This window comes from Equus przewalskii, chromosome 29 (genome assembly GCF_037783145.1).
Source record: "Equus przewalskii isolate Varuska chromosome 29, EquPr2, whole genome shotgun sequence".
Classification (NCBI taxonomy): Eukaryota; Metazoa; Chordata; class Mammalia; order Perissodactyla; family Equidae; genus Equus; species Equus przewalskii.
In genome coordinates, this window is record NC_091859.1 from 29,703,519 (window position 1) to 29,712,035 (window position 8,517).

The window sequence follows — 8,517 nt, forward strand, 5'->3', positions numbered from 1 at the left end:
CCGGGTAACATACTTTTAGAGAATCGGTACATGACTGAGCAATGCCCGGGTTGTCCAGCGTACAGCAAGATTTCGTTTGTGTGAACCACTGATGTTTATTCCAAACTATGAGGCAGTGTTTAAGAACTTAGGCTCTGGAGCCAAATTTGCTGGGTTCCAGTGCTTACTAGCTAGGTTACTCAGGCAAGTTGCTTAACTTTTCTGAGCCTCTATGTCATCATTTATCAAGGGGATGGTAACAGTTTCTACCAGATAGGGTTAGCATGCAGAGTCTATGAATTAATCCATGCAAAGCTCTGAGGAAGGCCCTGATATAGAGTGAGAACTTAATAAATGTTAACGTTTATTATTTGGGTGTGGCTGTCATTCTTATCCCACCACAGTCTACATAAACACAAGGCCCTATAAGTTTCTTGAGGTTCTTGCTCATTGGTCAAGCCGCAACTTTGTCTCCCATGCCAATATTGGCCATCCTTCTAGGCCTAATTCCAACCTCATTTTCTTCCAAGTGCTTTAGCCATATTTTCTAAACCATTCATTGAGAGATGATCTTTTCTGTTGGGTACTGTTCATCTTGCTTCTCCAATGGGACTGAAACCTCCTTTACAAGGATGAGAATCAAACTTTTTGAGGTTCCTTCCCCAGCCCCAAGCAGCCTCAAGATGAGCGCATGCTGGCTTTGGAACATTCTTTGGTTGAGAGGAATGGACAGGAGCTGGGTGAATCCTTTTATAGACATTTAGCATTCGTGTTAACATACTTCTCATTAGCCTCCAGCTCACCCTCATCTAAGCTATTGTCAAACCCAAGAAATGACCAGACTCTGTTATCCAGAAAGTTCCAAACTGCAGTGACGATGAGTGTTATGTGCTTACAACTGTAACCACATTTCATCTTAAACGTCCTTAGCTTAATATGTATTAGGCAGACTTTTCTGTGTCTTTCAGAGCATCACAGAGTGTGGTGCATTAGAAAAAGCACAGTTAGGAGGTAGAAAATGTGTCCTCGCGTTCTCTTCTACCATCTCCTGTTGTGATAATGGCGGATCACTTAGCATCTCTGAGCCTTACTTCTCAATTATAAGATGGGAATAATAAAATGCCCGCCACATAGTCTTGTTGGTCAGAACAAAAGATATAACGTCTGGGAAAATTCTTTGAAATGGTAGATATACCAATTTAGTTATTGTTCCTATTATCGAATTTAAGAATCCACCAGAGAGGGTGCCTTACACAAGAGGCAAAGGCCATCGACCTTCCAGCTTGTGTTCAGCCTAATTAACATTCACCCAGAGAGATGCTGAGACTGAAGGAATGAAAGGGATGGAGGATGTGGGGGATGTGGGTGGGAGAGGAACAGTTGGTGATGAAGAAAGAAAAATCTAATCTTTTGCTAATACCGAGGGCCCCAGCCTAAGAACACACAAGTAAACAGTGAAGCGTGGTGACCCAGGACCAGCTGGGGGACCTCTCGAACAAAAGCAGTGAACAATGCTGCTTTCAGATCTGCAGCTCAGCAGGGCCAGCTCGGGCCTGGGGCTGCTGGAAAAGGAGCTGGGGTCCTGCTCAGAGACCCAGCCTCACAGTCAAATGTCAAGCCATCAATACCAAGTGAGCAGAAAGGAGGCTACTGCTTAGGGCCTTTGTGTCTTTGTTTTTAATTAATTAGTCTTTTGTTCACCCATCTGAGTCGTAAAGAAATCTCTTCTGCAATCCTTTCAAACTCCAGCTCCCCCACATGTACCCACATTAGTGAAAACAGAACAAAATCTGTGGTTTTGGCTCATTGCCTTGGCCACATGGTCAAATAGGACTTTGAAGGGCTCCTTTTTTTTTTTTAACAAGTGTTTATTGAGTGACTGCTATTCATTCAACAAACATGCAACAAATGCCTACGGCGCTCCTAGCCCTGTGCTTGGTGTTAGGGACACAAAGATGAATAAAACCCAAACTCGGAACTCAATAAGCTCAGTAAGGGAGGTCAGAGGTCACACCAGTTAACACAGCGCCTGGGAGAAAGTGCTAACTGTAAGAGACATGAGGATGGGATGCCCCGCCAGCTCCCAGGAGGAAGGGGACGCTTCTCTGGGGAAGGAGCAGGGAAAGCTTTCTTTCCTGGTGGCATTTGAGCGCTGAACGATTGGGACGTGCATTCCTGTGCATGTTTACCCTGTTAAAATAGCAAACTGGTGCAGAACATCACTAGATGTGCCAGGCACTGTTCCTAGCGCTTTCCTCCTGTAAATCACACAGGGCTCTTTAAGTGTGGTCCCTCTGTTATCTCCACTTTGCAAATACACATCTGAAGCCAGGCAGCCTGGCTCCAGAGCCCATGCTCTTGACCTTGGCACTGGGCAGCCTCTGGCACACCAGACCCACCATCCCTGAGACCTGTCTGCCTCTCCCACCTGGGCCCTCCAAAGCAGGGGCCATGTCTTTTTGATCTTTGTGACTTCAGAGTCCAGCACGATTCCTGACATGAGGTGAGCCTTTGAAAGAGCTTCCTTGAACTGTTGAACTGAACCGTCCGCAGCCAGATGCCGAGGTCCCAGCAGGCCTTGTGGAAGGGACCAGCAGGTCAGAATAGCAAGGGGGCCAGAGCTAGAGCTGGGATGGTTTAGGGCAGGGAGAGGCGAAGATACGATTGACTTGTTTCACAAAGCCTTGCTTGTGGCTTTTCGGAGGCCAGGAATGAGGGCAGAGCTGAAATTGGGGAAGTGGAGGCTCCGATCCTTCCTGACCCCACGCACATGCTGCTTCTGCTCTGGGCACAGAGCTGCCCTCGGGTGCACCTTTGTGGCTCTGAGGGTAGGGTTTGGGCTTTAGATAATAATTGCATAGATTTGCTTAGTAAACACAGGGCAACCATAGGGTAATTACATGTTCTTACAGAGACGGTGCTCAGTAATTACTTTCAGTGGCCCCAAAGTATTATTTAACACATATTCTGGTTTATAAGACAGAAATAATGATGAATTTGCTTGGTAATTACACAGCACTTACCCACTACATATCCTGCCAGTAGCTGATACTTAGCCCCTCATTCAGGGCTAGCAGTTGCTTTGGTAAATAATAAGTTCTTCTTATTATTGGTCTCTAAGGGCATAAAGTATTATTAAAACACCATTAGTGACATTTCTCCAAGGGTGAAAACACACATCTATATGAGAAGCCAACTTTCCTTGGACTAAATACCTTATTTTTATCTTTCTGGCAGGAGCAATAGAAAGGAATCAATTCTAACCTGAGCATCTGCTCATTGTAAATGTCTCCTTAAAGAAAGTGAGCAGATAAAGCAAGATCTGGCTTTGGGAATGGGAGGGGAGTCCCCATTGTTTTCAATATGAAGATTGCTCCTTAGCTTGCCCAATAGCGGTGCTCAGTTTAGGAGGAGCTCCAGGTCTCGCGCCACCACTCCTGTGGTGGGCTGGGTCAGCGCATTGAGCGCCAGGACAAACCACAGCCTTTTGATGAGTCTTGGCAGTGGCATCCTTAAGGCCCCTCCTAGGAAGGGGCCTGAGAGACTCTTGTAGGGCCTGGGTCTCTGGGAGAGGGGGCATCCTTGTCTTCAGGCCATTTGGGGTATACATAGGGAAGGAACATACACACATCAAATGCCAAACAAGGGAGATGTAAGCCTGGAAACAGCCTCTTTGTCCTTGAAAAGGACCCTGGGGAAAGCTGCCTGACATATTTTGTCCAGAAGGCAGTAATTTGGGGGGTCATGGCTCAGCTCTAACTGCTCTTGGCTCAACCACTTGCATCAGAAGAAATTGACTCTTTGTAATCAATAGGGGGCTCAAAGAGGGCGGTCAACCATTATGGCTGGTGGGCAAGCTAGGGAGGGGGCCCTCTGGAGCAAACAGAGCTCTCATTACCATTCCATTCCAACCTATCCCATTTCTGGAGGGAACGATTCAACACCAAATATGAACTCAATTCCAGATTCCGACTGCCAAAGCAAGGGGCCAGTTCCAGTGGTCTGTTTCTTCTGGAATGAACTCCAGGACTCTGACTTTGGCTTTAGAAGTAACTTTGGTTGCCATGGAAGCCAGTGGGGAGTAGTTGGGAAAAGCTTAGGGTTAAAGTCAGAAGACCTGGGTTCAAATCCCTTACTAGCTCCTTACTGCTCCTTGCTAGCTGGGCAATCTTTGGCAGTCACCTCTCTGAACTTCAGTTTCTTCAGCTATAAATCAGTCTGCAAAGACTATCATCCGTTAGGCCAGAAATCATGCCTATTTTGTGCACCATTGAATTCCCTGCACCCAGCTCAATGCCTGACACTTTCCAAATCTATAATCAACACTTGTAATTGAACAAGACTGAGGAAATGCATCACACATTTAATTTACACAAATCCACCCATTTGGACTTAGTGGAAAACAAGAGAGAGAAATAAAAACAACAATTTAAACAGTCCAGAAGATTCTGCTTGATGATCTACTCGATGCACGTGTGCCCCAGAATGATACTAAAACCAGAGATGTGGAGCTGCTCTTCTCCCCCTGCCTGGTTGTGAGACCCTTCCAGTACTGAATGCATGTTTGGCTGTACATTAGCATCGCTCTTTGTAATATGTACTCTCACTAAGTAATGTGCAATGTGTTGCTATATCCATCCCACATCACTCACAAGCATTCCTGTATTTGGTTTAATCATAAAACCTTTAAGCTCGACTTGATGGATGAATTGTAGGCATTTCCAGGGAGATTTTGATTATACCTAATTTTTGCCTGAGAGTTAACCTTGCGAAGCTTACCCTGTAGCATTTGGGTTATCTCACAGGGTCATTGTGAGGGAGCCAGGAATGTGAGCATTGTGAACTAGAAGCACTGGACAAAAATAGCTGTTAGCCTTATCACTGTTCTCCTAGTATGGTTACTTAGCTTGGTCAAGGTCAAGAGACTTGATTACAACCCAGACCTCTTGACTCCCAGGCTTGAGTGGGGGCACCTACATCACAATTTAACCCAACAAAAACCTGTTGAGTAATTATGAGGTGCTCAGCAAAGTGCTCGCCGCAATAGGGTGGTGTTTGAGAAATAGAAGGCATAGACACTGGCCACCAAGAGTTCAATGATTCACACATGCTCAATAAGTGCCCAGCTGGCCCCAAAGTATGGCCAATCGTGTCCTCCTACCTGAACTTGGAGGCAGCTGCTAGGGAGCATGAGATGGAGGGACACTCACACACACAGGTAGAATCAGGCCCTAGTCCTTGCCATGAAGGCCCATTTCTTCCCCGTCCCAAACTGCTTGTTAACCTATTGTAACTTTTTTCCCTGATTCAAAGCTGTCTTGTTTCCATCTTATTTCACTGGATTTCAAATGAGGAAAGGAAATGCAATGTCATTTCTACTCCTCAAATCCTGCCCACATCCCATTCCATGTCCTCCTGTATTACCCAGGAAGGCCCTCCAGTCCCAGTGGGAGAAGCATGAGAGGTATATACAATCCCATATTTAACTGTAAAGTGTTACAGTGACAAGAGAGGGGAATGTGGGCTGGGGTCACCAGGAAGGCCTCCATGGGTAGGTCAGAGTTACAGAAAGACCTGAGAATGAACTTGAGCTTGAGAAGCAGCCTATGGATTGTGTATCTGTTGATTTTTCCCTGTCCCACATCCATTCAACCTTTTTCTCATAATAGGATCCTGCCTTCTTGTGGGAAAAGACCCTATTCCCTGGTCTAAGGGATGAGCAGGGGACCCAGGCCTGGAATATACCCTTGATTACAGTGATTAGTTCATAGGTGAACATGTGTATGTACCAAGATGGTCTAACCAGGCCCATCTCCAGACTTACTGGAAAAGGGGCAATCTCTTTCTGTACAATAGCCTACCTGGTAGGACATAAGCCTGAAGCAGCCAGGGCCAGCCCATCTAGTGCCTATCTGAAACTGGAGCCAATGTAGAAGGAAACATAGTCTAAACATGGAGAAATAGACTGAGACTGGGTCCTGGAAAAATCGTCTGAACCCCTGGATCCATCTATACCTGACTTAGAAGTCATATGGTGCTGGAATTCAAGTTACATTACTCAATAAATGTAGTCTTTCGTGTAAGACAAGTTGGATTAGGCTTCTCTTAATTGCAGTGGAAAGAGTCCTAACAAACTAGATAGTCCTAAAAAAGGGATAGCAGGACACGCATGCAGAATGGCATGAGCAAAGACATCAAGGCAGGGCATAGGCCTTTGGGTGTCTCAGTCATATTCATCAAGAGCCATAGAAGATAAATAAGGGGGGGCGGGCATATCATAAAAATACCAAGTGATAGGAAGAGGCATTTGGACTTCCACCTGGACTTCTGAGAACCAAAACCCAGAGCTGAAAGCAGGAAAATACACACCTGGACCCAAAGGCATCTCAAGAACTGGCTGGTGTAGTTACTGTTCTCCTCATTCAGGGAAATCCCTACCATATGCCAGATGCTACACATCTGTGGTTAGCATTGTTCCTTTAAGGAATAACACAAATTTTTCTCTGGGCAAGCCACACATTTTCATTAGCTGTGGTCAGGCGGGGAACCGCGCTCCTTCAGACGAGTTTCAGCTGACAGACTCCTCTGGGGCATGTCTTTCAGGGAAGCTGATTCATCTTCTCTGCCAGCTGGCTGGGGGGGACGCACACCTGTGTCCTAGGATGACTTCAGAGAAAGCGGAGACAAAAGACCACGTTGGGCTCCAGCTGCCTCTGCAGACACTCCTACAGCGGAGCGGACACGAGCACAGCCATGCCTGGTGGGCAGACAGCAGTGGGGTTGTTTATGGTCAGCTCCTTGGAACCCCCACTGAGGGCTCTTCCTCTGAATTCTGTCCCAAGGATCGGCTCCAGGGGAGCGAGATTGACTGACATCTGGGCTTGATTTGATTCCCCACGTATCCACCTCTCAGCCAGCCACATGCTACATTCTTCAACCATTGCAGAATGCAAGCTGCTCCAAGATGGTTTGGTGGTGGAGCCCCAAACAGGGGTGGAGGTGCAGTCACATCATGCCCACAGTTAACTTATAAGAATTCTGCAATGTGCTTGGTGAGAGAGAGAAAAAGGAGACTGAAAGAAAATAATATAATGGGTGCGAGTGACTTGACCTTCCATCCCACTCACCCTGTGGTGAGTGTGAGACGGTGCGTTGCATGTGTGGTTCCATAGTATGTCTCAGTTCCCGTGGGCCTCCCATGGCATCAACATCTTGCCTTACTGAGTCTATTTGTCAAATAAATAGAGCTAGCTCTGTAACAAACAATACCAAATCTAAGAGGCATAGCACAATAGAGGCTGATTGCTCATCCACTGTCACAGGGTGAAGCAGGGCTGGAGGTGCTCCTTGGTGACTGTCCTCTAGACAGTAACTCAAGGATCCAGCATCTTCCATCTGCAACATTGCCATATGAAACATCTTGGAAGGGGATGAAAGCTACTGCAGATTGGATTCCCCAGAGGCAGACTCTTGAGATGGAGATCAGCGTGCAGGACATTTATTAGGGAGCGCTCTTGGGATCAACACCTGGGGAAGGGAGGCAAGAATGAAAGACTGGGCAGAGGGAGGTGAGATGCAGTGCAGCCCAGAAAAGATCTCTGCCAACCCAGTGGAGAACTCTGGGGCTGGGTGGCCTTTCAGAGCTGTTCTGAGTTGGGGCAAGGTGGTTATGCTGTTAAACCTCTGTGTCCATCAGTTACTGGATGCAGATGAGGACTATCCTCCAGAAATACTCCCAGTAACTGAGGAATTACATTTTTCACTGCTAAAGAGGGCTCTGGGTGGCACAGCACAGCATCCACCACAAGAGGACTAGAGCAGAGGTCCATAAACTTTTCGTAAATATTTTGGGTTTTACAGGCTATATGGTCTCTGTCACAACTACTCATCTCTGCTGTTGTAGCACAAAAGCAACCAGAAGCAATATGTACACAAAAGAGTGCCACCATGTTCCAATAAAACTTTATTTACAAAAACAGGCAGTGGGCCAGGTTAGCTCACGGGTCATGGTTTGCAGACTCCTGGCCTAGAGGATGACAGAAGTAATTAAGGGCCAACCCTAGAAGTGACTTAGATCACTCCTGTCCATATTCCATTGGTCAGAACTCAGTCACTTGGCCCCAATTTAACTGCAAAAGGCTAGGAAAGGGAGTCTTTGTGTAAGTTCCAGAAGAAAAGAAATGGAATTTGTGAAAATCTAGCCAGACTCTACCACAGCATGAGTCTTGTGTTGAAAGCCATTTTTTAACATGATACAGCCCTGAAATATGCTATGCATTTCTACATATCTATTACTAAATAAAGTAAGATATACTTTACATCAAAGGAGACTTGAGAGATTTTCAAGAGCACTTTTCACCGTGTGTGAATTTTGCTCCGTGCACCATCTTTGGAACCTAATCCCCACGTGAACTGTGACTCCACATCGAGGGAGACGGTGCAGGGCAAGAGTGAGGAGTCGGACAGACCAGGTCTAGACCTCAGCTCTGTCACTTACCGGCTCTGGGTAGCCAGGCGCATTTCCTTGTTGAGCCTCAG

At 46.4% G+C, this 8,517-nt stretch overlaps 1 long non-coding RNA gene across 1 annotated transcript; it reads left to right on the forward strand.

Moving 5' to 3' along the window:
* Positions 1 to 2,203: 2,203 nt before the first annotated feature.
* On the forward strand, positions 2,204 to 8,304 carry LOC139080207 (uncharacterized). Its single transcript, XR_011534516.1, has 2 exons — positions 2,204 to 2,482; positions 6,583 to 8,304. It is a non-coding gene; the product is annotated as an uncharacterized lncRNA (long non-coding RNA).
* The last annotated feature ends 213 nt before the right edge of the window (positions 8,305 to 8,517 follow it).